The 19,878-nt window shown below is 36.4% G+C and overlaps 1 pseudogene across 1 annotated transcript; it reads right to left on the minus strand.

Moving 5' to 3' along the window:
* Positions 1–1,187: 1,187 nt before the first annotated feature.
* On the minus strand, positions 1,188–8,202 carry LOC143632965 (phospholipase A1 PLIP1, chloroplastic-like; annotated as a pseudogene). The gene is made up of 7 exons (XR_013153603.1): positions 8,128–8,202; positions 7,312–7,388; positions 2,839–3,448; positions 2,386–2,775; positions 2,244–2,297; positions 1,757–2,174; positions 1,188–1,681 (listed from the first exon to the last, which is right to left on the minus strand). The product of XR_013153603.1 is annotated as a phospholipase A1 PLIP1, chloroplastic-like (transcript).
* Between the last annotated feature and the right edge of the window lie 11,676 nt (positions 8,203–19,878).

A 19,878-nucleotide genomic window follows, 5' to 3' on the forward strand; every position in this document is an offset into this window, starting at 1 on the left:
AACTATCATTTGTGTTAAGTGTTATACACGTCCCACATCGTGATTCATATCAACAGGTAATGCATTCATTGAATTGACAGGTGAAACATTTATCATGCGAGGTGATGAGATGGGTGACAGCTTTGAGTGGTTAACGTAACTAGCAATCATAAATATGCAAGAAAACCATGATCTATTTCACCTTGGTATAAATTCTATGTTTTATGGTTTCAAACTTTTTAAAAATTGTAATACATTTACCATCCATAACCATGTTGAGTATGAAAATCCGAAGATTTACAAATATTATCCAGTGTAATTCATTATTCTACGAGTGTTCAATATTCCGATTCAATAAGAAAAGCGTAAAATTAAAACATGCAAGCTTCTATGATTAGATATCACAAATTTGACTTAAGTAAAAAGGTTTTTTATTGGCTTCAAACAATTAAATTTTTAAATGAGCTTACTTGTTTATGATTTGGGCTGTGCAAATTTTTTAATATAAGAACGGACTTAAATTTGTTGAATAATTGTGTTTAAACATTAAGAATGCATATTTTTTTTCAAAAAAATATATGTACAAATTTAAAAAATAAAAACTTGGGCCTACTGGGTTGATCTGGTCGGGTACGGTCGACCACCAGCTGGTGGGCTGTTCACGTTAGGAGTACTGAGCATAAAACTGATTCACTTGACCACAATCGAAAAACCAAAGAAAACGACTATCCGATGGTTCAATTTTTTAACTTCTTGATAACCAATTTTTTGGTTCAGCTTTTGGTTACAAATATCCACAAAACTGAGTTAGAACCGATCCACTATTTTGAAGTAAAGAAACCAAACTGAACTGCACGGATTCGAGTATTGTTCTTTCTATTAAAGATTTTTGACAATGCTCAAATATTTAAGTCCATGCACATATTAAATTTGTTAAAATCTTTTATTTTTTGTCAAGTCTAAATAAGTAAATATGTATAATATTAATCCTGGTCCAGTCAGACAAGTCGAAAATGCAGCTCAATCGTTAATCTGTTAACCGAACCATAACCAACGATTTTGCATATTTAACCGGTTACTACATGATTCATATGATATGATATGATCATACAAATTAACTTCTAAAGGACTACTCATATTAATTTTATTAGTAAATGCATAATACAATAACACAATTTACAATAACATAAATCTGAAGCCGAACCGTTTATGAACACCACCCCATTTCGGTTAGTTTTAGTTTCCACGTCCTACTACATAACACGCTTCACGCCACCTCTGTCGTAACCAGCCTCTTCTGATCCGAAAAAGTCAACTTATTTTCTTTGACTTTCGTCTCTTGACTCCAATAATGTGGAGACTGAGAAGTCAACAACGGCCACAACACGTTCCTTTGTTGTTTAGGCTTCCTTATGAATGTCTTTGTGTGCTGTCTTATTATCGCGTTTACAGCCTTTAAATAGTTGCTCGAGTCATGGTCTCTAAGGATCGTCCCATCTGAGCCATATGCTGCAGGGTGTTGTAAAGTTTCTATTGGATGTGGTGAATTTAGAAACACCCGAATAGCGGTTTTGGTTAAAGTATGTTGTGTATTCTCCATAACATATAAAGCGCTTCCGGGAGGAAGTAAAGGATGACGTGGCGATGACTTTTCTTCGGGTTGGAGAATGAACATTTTTCCCAATGGTGTATATAGAAAACTCTGCATATGTAAAATATTATCTAAACATATGTAGATATAAAATTATATATAAAATATATAATAAAGTGTACTTACATTTTTATTCAGGCACGGATGAGAACGAAACGTGCCACACAAACGTTTAAGTAACCGCGCAACATGGCTAGGATAATTGCATGAAAATGCTCTAGGCACAATGTCTCTATGCATCATGACACAATGAACATGGTTCTCATCAAGGCCCAACTGATCAAGAACCTTTTGACCGTTACAAAACACGAACGGTGAGCCAAAGGTGACTACTGGTCTTAGAGCGGATGGTTTGACCACCTTCCGGGTCAATAACATCAAGTTTATCAGTAGAGATAGACTCCCCCCCTAGAGAATGACCTGTAAACTGAAGCTTCGCTCTTTCACCATATCGGTTCAGATGTTCGAGAATATGCGGCATGAATTGCTCGTATATCCCCTTTGCCGCCTCGTATATTAACCTATGAACTGGCACACCTGTTTCCTGTAAAAAATTTTTTATTAATAATAATTATCTTATTATTATTATTCAGTTATTTGAGAATCATCCTACCTCAAACTTAGCTGGTTCAAAGAAAAGATTTGCCTGCCATGAAGCCACCGAACCCTGAAATTTTTAAGAATAAAATGGTAAAAAATACACGCCTACATAACGGGCTTGACTAATTAGCATAATATAGGAAATACATGAATACCTGGATGACAAAACACCGAGTGTATATACTTGAATCATCACAAATAAACCATTCACACGGTGACGAATGAAGCGACTGAAGATCCCGTGCAGCCTCCTGTTTCTCCTTCTCAGGGGCTGCAACTACTGCTGTCATGGTAGAAGCCGCCATATACGCAGCCATTTCATATTCCTCGGTGAACGGTTCAGAGTCAATGTTTTTCAGCCCACATGCTTGCGATTGCACATATGTTGCAGCCGAGGCTGCTATTTCATACGCAGAGGTACACATTATCTGCTTCTCGGGCGTCTTGTTGTTTGTTAAAGTGGCTAACGGTACGCGTGCCAACGCTTTCCTTTCCAGTGAAGATGTTACAAATGTCAAGTCATAATATCTTCTCAAGTCATCTTCCTACAATGTTTATCATACATATTATCATATCATCATATGTTAACATATTACATATTTGCATACCTCAATTTCCGGGATAACATAGGCCATGTTACAAAGAAATGCCAGCTGCGAAAACTGCTTTGTATCCGACCATGAAACTTGTTTCAACAAACCCGAGAACGTTTCTTGATTAATGAGTATATCATCTTCATCATCACTATAATCCACCTCACACCCGCATCCGTTTCCATCTTCATCGCACCCTCTTTCCTCTTCGCTTTCACCACCGAGTTCATTATTTTTTTCATGAACCCATTGGCTTCTAATCTCCATCAACCTCTCAATCCAACTCGCCCGTTTCTTCTCGTCTTTCTCCACTTCCACATCACTTACATCCGTATCCACATCCACATCCGTGTTTATATCATTACTCGTTTCAAGATCAAACAACAATGTCTTGAGTGATTTTGGAATAAAGGAACTCGATAAACTCAAGTTGAACATCCCAACCGAGCGGCTGGTTTTCAGCTTCGGTTGGTTCATGGATGCTTGAGCATTATTAGTTGAATAACATAAGTTGTTGTCCGAGTGAGCTCTTCGAATTCGTGCATGCTGTCTTAGGTTTTGACTTGAGATTGAGCGGTTAAGGATGTTCGGTTTCTTTCCTGTTGGCTGGCTGGAAACCGAAATACTAGCATGCCATCCTTACCGAAAACCGTTTCACGTCCAGATAATAACCTGAGACATGTTTTCACTATAACATATTTATTTGGTCTCTGAAATGAAAACAATAAATGCAGTGAACAATTTATAAAGAAGTTTAATAAATGAGACAAACTGGGACCTTGGTATCAAAGACAACATAAGTCCATTGTAGATTACAACAAAAGGTAACATGTATTCTGAGGATGTCCGGCTGTTCATATAGGATTGATGCTATAATATTTACAATATTAATATAAACACAACACCGTATCTTTTCGCGTTTTTGGGGACCTTTTGCATACATCACTTACAAACTTTTGACTGCATTGTGTCAATACTCAATCACCAAAGAACATGCCACATTATATAACTATGATTCATAAGTGTTCATTATTTGGATCAAGCTCTAGGGGTGCCCGGTTAATGGTAAAAATTATACCTGTGAACCGACGGTATTGCTAATACTAGGTTTGGGTCCCAGGCAGGTCTCTCGGGTCCTAGAACCGTTTGTTAGTATTGGAATTGATTTGTGCAGTTTCTAAGCCATTCTTGCATACCCGGACCTGATTTTTTGGGCATTCCTAGGACCCAGGAACCGACCATATTGTATTTTGTGCATATGTTGTTTGTTCTATTTTTTATTTCGGTTTGTTTGAATTTTTCAATTTGAAATAACCTTCATTAATACTGAACAAAAGGATCTAATTCCAATTACAATAGAGAAGCAGGTAAGCGGGCAACAAGCTACGCCACCACCCCCGTTTGAATTAACCTGAATTAGAATCGGTTTGTTCGAATCCGGTTTTAAAATCTCTAAATTGAAATAAACCAAATAATCTGACTCTTCGACCCGGCAAACACCTCTACTTAAGCTTCGATTATACGCTAATTAGCTACGTCAAAAATATGCATTTTTCACATGTATGTTAAACTGAATTAACTAAAAGAATTTTATTATCCCAAATTTGTGCATTTTGTCCTTAATTGTATTGTAACAAAACAAAAGCACAAACCAATCATATAGAATACTAAATTATTAATACATTTGTCTTCAAACTGTTCCCTGGAGTTGATACCAATGTGAGAAGACTACAGTTTTAGCGTTCCAAAATAACCGGACACGAGACACTATAGAACAAAATTTGTAACTAAAAGTGAGGGTCAAGCCCGTGTCATGCCTTATAGGTTTTCTCACATGATCAGATCCGTACGAGGTTTTTGATATGTTATGTCCTGCAATCTGCATGAATCTAACTATAATATGTCAATATAATGATTGCTTCCTAGGAGAGGTGATACCTAAATTTGTTTCATCATAAATGATAAAGAGTATATTCATGGATATATTGAATCTATATAAATAAAGGTTATGCCATACTGTCCTAAAAGTTGTAACAAGTTGTCTTATTAAGAGGTGTTTTATCATCTTATATTTGTGCTGCAAGTTGTTACTTTTAACAAGACTATCAGAGATAATACGCGTATAACGTATACGCATTAGCTTAAGGCTAGTGATGAAGATGAACTCATGAAACTCCAGCTGATAAAATCTTAGTTAAATATGAATATATGTGATGTTATAAACTTGTTTTCTTTCTCTTTGGTCTACAAAGTACAAACTTGTTTGTATAAATTTAGAAGCGTTAAAAAGTTATATAAAGAAATGCTTTTTATCGCTCTTATAACGTAATTTGTCAAGCAATATATTTTATGATTTCCTTCAATCATAAATATGAGATATATTTTTTTTCTTTCATATTTAACATAATAACATGTTAAGGAATTACAGTATATGATAACAACACAAAGTATACTTGTTTTTTATGTGTAAAATATTGTTAATAGACTTTAAAAAAAATGAAAGTATGTTTGTTTTTTATGGTATTTCCCCTATATATAATATAAAAAAAGAGTAAAGTGCTAAAATCGTCCTTGAGGTTTGGTCAATTATGCGACTTTCGTCTAAAAAAATTATTTTTTTCAACTGGACCATCGAGGTCATTTCTTTTCAATTACGTTCAAATCATTAACTCTGTTAATGTAAAGTCGTCAAAGACGGAACCCTTTATTTGAATTGGGCCCTGAGGCCCACATATATCAAGAAAAACTGAAAAACTGCAGTTTTGGGGCATTGGGCCCTCAGGCTCACATTGGGCTTTTAACAAATAGTTATATAAAGTTCTTAAGCAACCAAAAATCTAAAAGTACATTTAATGCATAAATGCATGTGGGATGAAGCCTGGTGAAGGTGCCAAATCACTTGGGCTGTATGAGCTGTCACGAGGTTTATGAGAATCTTGTCCCACTAATACTATCACTAACTAAAAGAGTAACAGCAAGGTGGCATGGAATAGAAAATTATTATGTTATAAAAGTAGAAATAATTATATAAAAATGTTGGAAGTATTTTCTAGACAATAATTGCTAGAATCCAGATTATTTGCTCTGTCAAGTATACAATTGATTGAAACTTTCCTCAAAACTTGCAAATTCTTTTGAAAACATTTTTATTTATTTTTGTAACAAATCAAATGAAATTAAATACTTTTAAACTTTTACATGATGATACCAAGCTAAGCCTTTTGAAAACAACATTAATGCATCTTGGGAGTCATAATATTATTATGCATCATCTGTTAAACCCGGCTAAATAGCTTTACAGTCTTAGGTGTAAGAGCATTCTCATTCAACCCCTCATTTAATGTGAGGGGTGTTTTCATAATTTAGGGAGTGATTCATAGTGTTGTGAGTGAAGAGTTTTTATATTTTAGAAAAAGTAGTGATTTTTGTGTATATTTGAAAAGTTACTGTTCATCCTCTAAAATTTTTTAATATATTTTGAGAGTGGTTGTGAGTGAAGGAAAGAGAAAAGGTAATGATAAAATGTATAAAAAGTATTATTTAATTGAAATAGAGAGAAAAAATGTAGTGAGTTTTAGTGTAATTTTTGGTTTAGGGATAGGGGTGGGATGAGAATGCTCTAAGAGCATTCCCAACCCATTCCCCACCCTATATCCATATAATTACACTAAAAATCATTGTTTTTCTCTCTCATGTTTAATTAAATAATACTTTTTATACCTTTATCATTATCTTTTCTCTTTCCTTCACTCACAACCACTTTTAAAAAATTATACGGTATGAGCAGTGAAATCTCAAATTTAACTTTCTCCTATAACATTTTCTCTCTCCTCTATTCACAACCACTCATAACCATACCATATAATTTACAAATCCCTCTCACATAATTATAAGGAACTGGCTGAGAATGCTCTAAGAAAACTAAAAATATAAAAAAACAAATAGCATTTGTTTATATGTATTACTCACTTATATTATATTATAATATACAGTATAAAATAAAAATAAGAAACAAAATGTTACGACATATAAATCTATTTTAAAATAAAACTACTCTGTCAGCTAAAACCAAGTCACAATACTAACCGTGTATATCCATTTCATTAACGATCAACAAATAAAGTCCCGCTACCCGGAATAACCAAATAGCAAAAGATGACCCCAAATGCCCACAACCGTAGACAATGATGGGTAGCCTAAGCCCACCGTCTTGTGTGCTGTGAAAAACCCGCCGCTCGAATACTCATTGGGATATTATTCGAACTTGAGACATTACAGTCTCCAGCTCAAATCATCTCTTCCTCTCTGATGACAATTAAACTAAAATATTATTGTTATATAAAGCAGAATTACACTAGCATGAGACAACCAAAACACATTTAATGAGCCGTTCAAAATGCAAATAGAGTCAATAAGTTAGCAACTTAGCACATATTCTTCAAAGCATTAACTTCACATAAATTCATAAACATGTCCAAGAAAAATTACCTGAAACCTTGAAATCTATCAGCTATCAACTCAAGCGGCTTCAGCACGTTTGAGATCGGATTTTGCATCAGACATATCTGCAAAAATTACACAATACAATTAACTAAACCTTCAATTTTCTCGAAATTTTACTCGATGTTAAGATCATCTGGATCAATTGATTGATACATTTACAAGATCTCTGCATGAAGATTAATGATTTTCTGAGATATTGTCATCATCATCATCATCATCATCGTACTCAGTATATCCCACCAATAGCAAAGCTATGGTAGGGTCTGAGGAGGGTAAGATGTAGACAGCCTTACCTCTACCCCATAGGGATAGAGAGGCTGCTTCCAGTGAGACCCCCGGCTCGATAGTAGTTTTGCATCAAGCATTGGACATAAGGCACATAGAACTCAATCATCGGCTGATCGGTGCATGTACCATTGTCTTTCGGCTATCAACGCCACCACATGATGCCTGATTAACCTTCCGCTATTTTTAACGTTATTTTCACGAGTTTAGTAAAATAACGTCAAAATTAGTGCAATTTCACTTTTGCCCACCCGAGGGTTCACACATATATACATTATATGCGCGCACCGCAAGCAATGCTTAATTTTCTGAGATATTATACTAGTAGAAAATCATTAATCTTCACATAACAACACACAATCAAAAAATCCACCTAGCTATACTGTAAATGTAACGCTCATACATCAGAGCTTTGGTTGTTTCATATGGCTCCGCATATATTGTACAAACAGAAAATCATTAATCTTCACGCAACACCACAAAATTATAAATCTAAAAAAAATCATTAAGCTTCACCAAAGCTATTTGAACAACCAAAGCTCTAATATTTGCTTGAAGATTAATGAATTCTCGGTTCGTACAATATCCCATAAAATCATTAATCTTCACTCTAGAATCATAAATACAAATAAAAATATTGACGAATAATTAGCGAAACGATGAATTTGCTCCAAATTCTCCACAATTTCACTCGGAATTTAAAGGAAATTATTATGATATATTAGCTGTCATATTTAGTTGCCTGTTTAGTTTATCTGTTTCCTTTTTGTTCTCCTTGATCTTAGGATCTTATTTTGTATTTAACCTCTTGTTATGATATGAAAAACTAAGATTGAATACCAAATTCTATATGGTATCAGAGCGGGTTCTCAAGAACCACCGCTCGTAACCTAAGATGGCCGGAGATAAATCCAGCGGCAGTGGCAAGAATGAAGCCATCGACGCCAACTCACCCTATTATTTATCCCCTTCTGACTTACCCAAACAGATGCACGTCAATGAAACCTTAACCGACGGAAACTATAGTGACTGGGCGAAGGAGATGACAAACTTTCTGTTTGCAAAGAACAAGATGGGATTCGTGGACGGTACGATCCCTAAACCAGAAAAGGCGGCAGCCAACTACATGCTGTGGATGCGTTGTGACGCCATGATCATTGGATGGCTCACGACAGCGATGGATAAAGACATCAGGGGGAGTGTGAAGTATGCTAACGCCTCCTCTGAAATATGGAATGACTTGAAGGAAAGGTTCGGGAAGGAGAGTGCGCCTCGAGCCTATGAGTTAAAACAATCTCTCTCAATAACCCACCAAGATGATTCGTCCGTTTCGGCGTATTATACCAAGCTCCGTGGGATATGGGATGAGATACAATCTGTCTTTCCCATCCCGCGATGCACTTGTGGAAATTGCACTTGCAACATTGGGAAAAGACTCACTGAATTCAAGGACAAAGAACGATTGTATGAGTTTTTGATGGGTCTCGATAGGGATTTTTCAACAATAAGAACTCATGTTCTTTCCATCAAGCCCACTCCCACACTTGGAGAGGCCTATCGTCTAGCTTCTGAAGAGGAACAGCAGAAACAAATCACCATGATGAGAAAAACACAGGTGGAGCCGGCTGCGTTTAGAACTCAAGGACAACGGGAAGGTTCTTCCAGCTTTCAACGAAGCAAACAAGTTGATCATTGTTCTCACTGCGGGAGAGATGGTCATAAACGGGAAGGCTGTTTCAAATTGATAGGCTATCCCGAATGGTGGTCCAGTAAAGGTAAGATGGACAAAGGGAAGCCGAAGGCTGCACACGTTGAGACCGAATCCAGTCTAGCGGGCCTAACAGAAGCACAATACCAAACTCTCATGAAACATCTTGGTGGCAGTGGGCAGCATACAGAAGGTGAACCTACTCGTAAAGCAAACATGGCTGGTAAGCGTAATGAACCTGATTATTGGATCTGGGATTCGGGTTCGACCGAACATATTGTACATAAACAGGAGTCTCTTGAAAATGGCACTCGAGCCATACGAGAGGCGCCTGTTATGATACCGAATGGCGACAGTATACCGGTAGAAGCTAAAGGGAACTGCACCCTAATTGGTGGAATTAAAATCAAAGATGTTTTACACATTCCTAACTTCAATTGCAATTTGCTTTCTGTTAGTAGACTATCAAAGGAATTACAATGTATTGTAAGTTTTTTTCCGGATTTTTGCGTGATGCAGGACTTACACTCGAGGAAGTTGATTGGCACGGGTAAATGCGTTGAAGGTCTATATCGGATGGGGATGGTGGCTCAAGAAAGGAAGGCTATGGCAACGAAGGTTGATGCAAAAACTTGGCATTCAAGACTGGGCCATGCATCTGAATCCAAGTTATCGCATATTTCTTTTTTAAGAGAATTTTCTTTCAATTTTAAGAACAATGTTTGTGATTCGTGTACTAAAGCAAAACACACACGGTCTCCTTTTCCTAAGAGTTTTATTAAAACTACCGAATGTTTTGAGTTGATTCATTGTGACATTTGGGGTAAATATCGTAAACCATCCACAACCCATGCAAGTTTTTTCTTAACTATTGTGGATGATTTTAGTAGGGCTCTTTGGATTTTTTTAATCAGGCACAAGAGCGAAGCTAGTGATTGTTTGATAAACTTTCACCAAATGGTTAAAACCCAGTTTTCAAAAACCATCAAACGGATAAGAAGTGACAATGGAGGTGAGTTCACTTCCAATCGCATGAAAGAATTTTATGCGCGTGAGGGTATTTTGTCAGAAACTACTTGTCCTCATACACCCCAACAAAACGGAGTGGTTGAACGAAAACATCGACATCTCCTCGAAACGGCTCGGGCTCTCATGTTCAACGGGGGCATTCCAAAGAGATTTTGGGGAGAATGCATAGAGGCGGCTGTCTACATCATTAATCGCCTTCCGTCTAAGGTTATTAACAACCAAACCCCTTATGAGATCATTTTCGGACAAAAACCCGACTATGAACACATGCGGACTTTAGGGTGTTTAGCCTATTATAGCAGCATAGAGACAGGAGGTGACAAATTCGAATTCAAGGGAAGACCGGGAGTGTTTATGGGTTACCCACAGGGAACGAAAGGTGTCAAAATTTTTGATCTTGAGCACGGAAAAATGATAGTCTCACGTGATGTCAAGTTTGTTGAGAATAATTTTCCATTTGCTTATCTCAAATCCAAGGATCCAACTTCTGATATTTTTGAGCTCCCCATGTGGCATGAAGATGTTTATGCCAAGCATATGGAAGACGACAATGGTGAAGAAAATGCCATGTCCGATTTCTATCAGGAAACCGAACCCATTGAGACTACTGAACCGATTGAAGAGACACAAATCGAGGATAACATTGCCATTGAAGAATTTCATGTTGACCCTCTGGCTCCACGGGACACAAGGATCAAGGTGCCTCCATCCCGACTACAAGATTACAACGTGTCACTACCACCATCCATAGACCACGCCAAACCCGTGCACAATCGAACTTCTTCTACGGTACATCCTCTTTCCAATTATGTTTCTTATAACAAATTTTCGGAATCTCACAAAGCTTTTTTAGCGGCCATTACTGTTTCAAATGAGCCAAAATCCTTCAAAGAAGCTATGCAGGATAAAGATTGGCGTGATGCCATGCAGCAAGAGATTAAAGCTCTTGAACAAAACGAAACATGGACGTTAGAACAATTGCCAGAAGGGAAACACGCCATCGATTCGAAGTGGGTTTACAAAATAAAATACAAACCCAATGGCGAGATCGAGAGATATAAGGCCCGTCTAGTGGCAAGAGGATTTACTCAGATAGAGGGAATTGATTACCATGACACTTTTGCCCCAGTTGCAAAACTGGTTACTATTCGAACTCTGATCACGGTTGCTGTCAAGAAAGGATGGTCACTACACCAATTGGACGTAAATAACGCTTTTCTTCATGGTGATTTAAAGGAAGAAGTATACATGAAGATACCGCAAGGTTTTTCCAATCCAGAAGAATCTAGAGTTTGTCGTCTCAGAAAGTCCCTATACGGATTGAAGCAAGCCTCGCGTACTTGGTATCAAAAGTTCACAGTCTCGCTTCTAAATATTGGTTATAAACAATCTCATGCTGATCATTCCCTTTTTACCTATCAAAATGAAAGCAAGTTTGTGGCAATTTTAATTTATGTTGATGATGTCGTTATTACTGGTAATGACGAAGATATGATTCAAAGAACCAAAGCTCATTTGGATACGAATTTCAGCATTAGGGATCTTGGCCCATTGAAGTATTTCTTGGGTATTGAGGTTGCTCGGACTGAAGATGGGATTGTTCTAAGTCAGCATAAATATGCCATGGATATACTAATTGATTGTGGGCAGCTTGGATGTCGACCCAGTGGTTTTCCCATGGAGCAAAATCTAAAGCTTGATAAATGTCTTGAAAGTCACAAGGTCGATGCCTCTCTTTATAGGCGTCTTATCGGGAGACTGTTATATCTTCAGGCCACGCGTCCTGACATTGCCTATGCGGTCAATGTACTAAGCCAATTTGTCTCCGATCCCAGAGATAACCACATGAATGCAGCTCTTCGCGTGCTTCGTTACATAAAATCTAGTCTTGGTCAAGGTATATTTATACCAAAGGATGGTGGAATCCAACTTGTCGGTTATTGTGATGCCGATTGGTTGGGTTGTCCTTTCACCAGACGCTCGCGGACGGGTTATTTGCTGCTTTTGGGTGGTGCTCCGGTATCCTGGAAAACAAAGAAACAGTCAGTAGTTTCCCGTTCCTCGGCGGAAGCTGAATACCGTGCTATGGCTACTACAGTTAGTGAAATTCTTTGGATTCGTTCGCTGCTTAAGGATCTTACAGTTGACATACATGATGCTACACCTCTTCATTGTGATAATCTAGCTGCCAAACATATTGCAAACAATCCAGTTTTTCACGAGCGCACCAAACACGTGGAAATGGACTGTTTTTTTGTCCGAGAACGTGTTGAATCCTGTGAGATCTTGCCCCTTCACGTGTCCAGCAAACAACAGATTGCAGATCTTTTTACCAAGCCCTTGGGAACTCAGCCTTTATGTGATCTTCTTGGCAAGCTAGGTGTTCGAGATCTCCACACTCCAGCTTGAGGGGGAGTAAAGGAAATTATTATGATATATTAGCTGTCATATTTAGTTGCCTGTTTAGTTTATCTGTTTCCTTTTTGTTCTCCTTGATCTTAGGATCTTATTTTGTATTTAACCTCTTGTTATGATATGAAAAACTAAGATTGAATACCAAATTCTATAGAATTCGATCAATTAGTAGGCATTAACTGCGTGTTTTCGTGTGTGTAATCCGATAAAAAAAACATAAAAAACAAACTTACACATTATTGCTGCGAAAGCTCCAATTAATGGAGGACTCTCGCAGCAGTATCTACGACGATTTGATCGAACGCGTTCTCGGATTAATCGGTTTAACAAATTTTGATAATTCAGAAATTGAATTACATGATGAATGAATACGTATAGAATGTCACACAATGTAATGTATGTGTTAGAAGAAGGTGAGAAGAGAGATGATATAATAAGTTTAGGTGGTTAGTGAGATCTGGTAAGACTTTATATGGTTACCTGAGCAAGAATCTCATCACGTGGGTTTTCAACCTTAGCCACGTACTATTACCATTTCAGCATTTTTCTTTTTGACCAAAATACCCCTCCTCCTCAACTCCTAAAGAATTTTGTTGCTTTTATAAAGTAAAAATTAAAAGGGTATCAAAACGTAATTAAACAATTTCTGCCTAATGATATGAGACTTGGGTTCTTCGATATTCAATGAAAACCAAATTTTGATTCTTTTTTATGTTATTTTGGTGGATTAAGACAATTAAGTATTTGAGTTAGGTCTTGTGTAAGCTTGTCAGTTCGAATACAGAGCCCATCCGGGTTTTCGTCACACCGTATATTACGCTAAAGAGTTATGTGCCTCTTGTGGCGGCACAACGACTGTTTAGTGGTAGCCGGCGGCATGGTTTCTCGGCGGAACGCTGTCACACCCTGACCAAAACGGAAACGTCGGGGCGCAACCGATTGTTCATCGCACACAACACTATTAAGTGACAATATTTAATCAATTCATTTAAATTCATAAAAACACAAAGAGTCGCATAACTTGTTCATACAATAACCGAATTCAAATCATAGTAAATAATATATTGTTCGTTTTGCTAATATCCTAATAGTCTTGATAACGTTTTTTCTTCAAGTCCTCGAGTCAACCTAAAGTCAAACCTGTAACATTGCATAAATAGAATTTGTCAACACAAAGGTTGGTGAGCAATTTCATAGTTTTTGAACAATAGATATATAATATGAAATTCCACAACTTGTATACAAAACAATAAATATATGTGACATCCGTGGCAAAACCGAGTACACCTTAGTACTTACAAACTCGAATAAGCGTTTAACCACTTATTGCGTAACGAACAAACGAATAACCAAACGGGTCTGGTTATGGTCCGGATATCTCAGGGTGCCATCTATAAGTGATATACGATCTATGCAAGCTAAAATATTAGTAATATGGCCTTAGTTCGATAGCAAACAAGTTAAACGAAAACATGCTCGTTTAACTACCCGCTATAGACTTAAACGCGAAAGATAGTTACAAACCAAGCATTGTATCATCCGTTAAGCCGAAAAAGACTTACCAAACACTTATTTGAAATGTTTTAAGTTATCTGTGAAAATATTTTCGATTTTTACAAACGTATAGTATGTTTTTAAAATTTTACACAAAACTAGCCGAAAAACACTCGTTTTCGCTCCGTTTGTCGCACCCGATATATTTTTGTCGCCAGAAACCGAACCCGAAATAAATTTGGACACGGAATTTCATGTTCGGGCACGTAAATCGAGAAAAGTGGGCCAAATTGGCCCAAAAGGGGATCCAACGAGCCCAGCCCGCCAAAGAAGACTTTCCCCCCCTTAAACCCTTTTCATATTTAAACAAGTTCTAAGATATTTTGTGATATATTTTTCATGAGAATTCTGGACACAAGTTCTGCTCCAGCCACAAAACCTTCAAACCCTAAGGTAAGGAGCTTAAATAAGTAGCTTTTTCACTTGTTTAAATTTGTTTAATACCATAAAAACATGTCTTGGTTACTAAAAATCATTCCTAACCGTGTAAAAATCCTAAAAATGGTCCATAAACATGTTTTGATCATACACATGGTAAGGAACCTGTTTTGATAGTTTTTTTGGCCATAAACACGGATTAAAGTGTTGAAACGACGTTTTTACGGTTCAAAAGTTCGTTTTTGTGCACTAGCCGAAACCCTAAGTTAAAGGGCTGTTCTATTTGATGAAACTTGCTTGGTTTGTGATATAGGACTTGTACCTAGCTTTCTTAGAAGCACAAGAACCTGAAAACTTGATTAAAAGGTCGGAAACGAGCCAAACCCGCTAAGGTAATGCCGAAACACTCGCTTACGGGCTATTTAGGTTAAGGTTGTGATGTGCATATTTTTAGGACTTGAAATTTTTCATGGACATCAGGGACCATGTCAACAAGTCCCTGTTCAAATTTGGTAATTTTTCGACCATCCGAGAATATTTGGCGAATTTATTACCGAATTGGGACGTTTATTTGGGAAAAATAGCTAAAATACTTCAAAAATTATGAAATTTTTCTGGGAACTCATATTTGATGTATTTTTATCACATATGAATTTTGAGATCATTTGGAGAAGTCTAAAGGTGTTTTGTACATATGCGTTCGTGCTAATTTTTATAGCCGAATTTGGGCCGAAAAGAATATTGAATAAGATTTTTATATTCTGGAATTGATACAGATTGTTTTGGGACATGATTTGAGTATTCAGGAATTTTTGTGGAATTTTTGGAAATTATTTGGGGTAAACGGACGATTTTCAGGCGAAATATAGCTGATAAAACGAATTTTTATATATTAATAATCAGTAAATAAATTCCAGAAATATTTTTATTAAAATCTACATATTTTAATTGAGAAGTGGTTAAATTTTCATAATTTAATGATTAACGTTTAATTAATTATGCTAATCTGAATATTAAACAAATTCAGTTTTTATAACAACCGGCAAGTTCGCGGCTAGTGAACATGCGGGAAAATCAAAACACCAAGAGTGATCAAAAATCATATGTTTGGACTAATTAAGTGAAAACGAACTTTTCTATGAGAAACCTGGACAATCCGGATAGATTGTGCGCGTTTCTTCTTAAAGCAAACTGAATAAACGGAAACGGGCCCCGTGACTAATCCGGGACCCCAGTATGTGATCCTTCTTTGTAACTTAATCATTTTATTAACCAATACATTTACCCAAGTTTATTTTCCCATAACTATTTCCTGAACGCGTAAACGAACAACTTGGCCCAGCTAGGAAAACGGGAATCTGAGCCAAGTTCGGTTTTAAGTATTAGACATTGAACAACATCACAACCTAAGCCTATTGCCACTTTCTAGGCGTTCCAGCTATACCCAGATTAGTTATACAGCCCAGTTTAGTACTGAGATTATAATAATATTAAAATATTAATATTATTATAATATGGACTATAGGGACTAAGTGATAGCAAGGAAAACGAACCCCGAGCTGACCTCGCACTGAGTGCCTACAAAACTGCGAGTTTCATGACCCCACTCTTTAAACTATTTTACGAACTTTTAGGGTGGAAAGCATGTTTATACACGTTATCTATCTGAAAACGGTTCAGGATATAAAATATCTGAACATTTATATATGAAAAGTCCCTACAAACATAATGATTGACTACGTGCTGATGAAAAATAATTATTATCGTTGATTGATATATTGAGTGGAGTTAATACAAATTGCAAAACATAATGAAATTACACGTGACAGCATGTTTATACAAACAAATTATGTAATGTTAAACATAACCAATTTGGGAAACAACATGGTCTGTAATGGCCATGGGGATAACGTGGTCTGTGATGATTATGGGGCTAGTGTGGGCGGAAGGGGGGCCACAATAGTAATAAACTAAAGTTGAGTATGGCCTATGAGCCAAGTTCTGCTGCAGCTTATAAACTAAAGTTGAGTATGGCCTATGAGCCAAGTTCTGCTGCACCTTACTAAACTAAAGTTGAGTATGGCCTATGAGCCAAGTTCTGCTGCAACTTATAAACTAAAGTTGAGTATGGCCTATGAGCCAAGTTCTGCTGCAACTTACTAAACTAAAGTTGAGTATGGCCTATGAGCCAAGTTCTGCTGCAACTTATAAACTAAAGTTGAGTATGGCCTATGAGCCAAGTTCTGCTGCAACTTATTAAACGAACTAACTTAATTATGACATGAATGTTAAGAAAATAATGTGATTATGCGTATTGTGGGCGGATGGGGAGCCACAGTATTTGGTGATACGTGATAAATACTATATGTGTATATGTGTCTATATACATGCTATGTGATTAGCCGTAGGAAATACTATGTGTAGAATATACTAATTATTTGCGTGTACACTATATAATGTTTGAGTTTACGTGGAATCATTGTGGGTGGAAGGGGGACCACAGTGGTTGATGTTAACGCGTAACCGTTGTGGGCGGAAGGGGGGCCACAGTGGTTGAGTTTATGTGGAACCGTTGTGGGAGGAAGGGGGTCCACAGTGGTTGGTTAAACACGGAAATTGGAAACAGGTAGTACGAACAAACAATCACGATTTTACCGAAATTTCGAATTTATATTATAAACTTACATGTGTGCATATGCACACACAAGGATATGGCTGTACATATTTATACAAATGTAAATACATATTTTTACATACGCGCGTACATACAAACTATGACTGTGTGGTACGCAGAACTGATTTCGTTAAACTTATGAAACTCACTAACTATTCGCAGTTGACCTATTTTAACATGCTTTTCAGGTAATCAGATATGAGAAGTAATTTCCTGTGCGTTACGTGTCTGACTGATGATTGATGTCGCGGGCATTTGAGTTAGAAGTAAAGTAATTGAAGAACCGGTTTGATTGTATCACCTAGTTTGTAAAAGAGATTAGAACGATGTAATATATTGTAAATTAGTTAATAATGTTACTTTATGAACAATGTATTTGATACCAGTTGTATCTGTTGCATTTCCGTTTTACGCTTCCGCAAATCGCTTAACGGGGTGTGACATAATAGCAACAATTTAGATAAATGAAATCGTTAATAAGAATACATTAACGACACCTTTCTATAAGGGGATGCCAAATATACTCAAATTTTGTATGAAATCGTTAATAAGAATACATTAACGACACCTTTCTATAAGGGGATGCCAGATATACTTGGATTTTGTGAATCAACCATCCAAAAGCGGTAAACACATTAGCACTTAAGCATATAAGCATATAACACCAAATCGAGCATTTATTTAAGTAAAGTATACAATAAAGTTTGTGGTTTAAGACTCAAGTATAAATCATTTGGATTTGAATAAGTTTGCAATGTCACCCCCAAAATATAAAAGAGTGAAAACGAGGGATGAAAGTACTCACGTTCAAGTAATAAACTTTAAAGATTTGATGATTTGGAGATTTACCGGAACGATGAGTTTAACGAACGAAGCCTAAAGGAGTTTGAAGTCTTTAAATGAAAATAAATGATAAGAAATGTAAACAATTTAAAGTTTAAGGTTTAAAATGTAAATATTTAAGAAATTATAATAATAGTCCTTTAAAAATGTAAGTTTGCTCGAAACCGGGTTAAAGTATCTAGCCCTTAATTTTACTCAACCTGTGTTAAGTAATAAGGTGGGTAAAAATGCAAGAAAGCAAGTCCCTTTATAATATATATACTAAAACGGGTTTTAACGAGTGGTCGGTTCGGGTCTTGGTGACTTGACCAAACCCAAAGTCAACTTTCCCAAAATAATAAATGTATGAGATAACTCAATAAATCTTAAAGAGACTTAACCAAGTATGTAGTTCTATTGTTTTAGAACTAACAACGTCCGTTAAGCGAGTGTTCGGTTTAATCGGTCCAAACTTTGTTATAAGGTCAAGTTGGATTCAACATTCCGAGTACTTTGTGAAAATAATTAAAATCAGTTTATAAAGTTTTTTTTAAAAGAAATATATAAGCTTTAATGGTTAAAAACACACTTGTGTGTCTTAAGCGAGTAAACTTTGTTTAGTTCGGTTTGGTTCGGTTTTTATCTTGAATAAGCCCAAGAATGGTTACCACATGTCCAAACATCATAGAATTTGTAAAATAATTTATAAATAATAATACCAAAGTTTTACATACAAAAAGTCAACAATAAAGTCTTTAAACGAAGGTTTGGTTTCCGGTTCGGATCTTGTTTCGGGATAAGTCCGAGGATAGATTCTACAAACCCATAACCATGGAACTAATTAAAATGATTTTAGAAACTCAAATCTTACATAAAACATGTTTGTACAACTATTTAAACAAACTAGTAAACAAGAGTTCGGCTTCCGGTTTGGAGCTATTTACGGAATAACCGAGGCTAGTCTCTACAAACCCATAACCATGGAACTCAAAATGTAAAATAGAACTAAGATGAGCAGAAGTTAAACAAGTATAACAAGTTAGATGGTTATACGAGGAAAATATATAATCAAGGACTACTACGAGTCCTCCATGTAGCTTTGTCTTATGGGGACACTTAACCGACCGAGACCAAAGAAATGCCCGCCGAAGGTACAAATGGTGCTATTATATATATGTTGTATAACAATCTTCAAGTATTAATAAGTATTAACAAGTGATTATAATGTAAGACTATGGTCAGTTTGACTTTGGAAGGTCAAACTACCAAAAAAATATGAAGAACACCTTTGAATACTTGAGAATTAGGAGAGAAAGAGATGAATGAGCAGGGATTAATGAAGGGGATATGGGTGTATATATAGGGTGGGTTGAAAGGGTCAAGCATGGGGTTAAATATCAAGGTTTGCATGCAAAGGGGGGTCACGACAAGTCACAAAACAAAAAAAAAGGAGATGAAGCTGCCGGTCTGCTGCTGGTTCGCTACGAGTCGGTTCGTGTCCGGAAGTTCGTTTTTGATGTATTTTGAGCGTTTTAAGTCCGTTTTCGAATCCGTAAAAGGGGTTTTTCAAATTAGACAAGCGAGAATGTTTTAGTAACATAAAATCCAATATTTTATATATTTGAAATGTTCGGGATATAAATCGGGTCGGTTTACAACATAAAAGCAAATACAAAATAAATACAAT

Source organism: Bidens hawaiensis, unplaced genomic scaffold, assembly GCF_021521415.1.
Source record: "Bidens hawaiensis isolate Kalapana, Puna unplaced genomic scaffold, B.hawaiensis_p1.1 tig00006555_1, whole genome shotgun sequence".
Lineage (NCBI taxonomy): Eukaryota > Viridiplantae > Streptophyta > Magnoliopsida > Asterales > Asteraceae > Bidens > Bidens hawaiensis.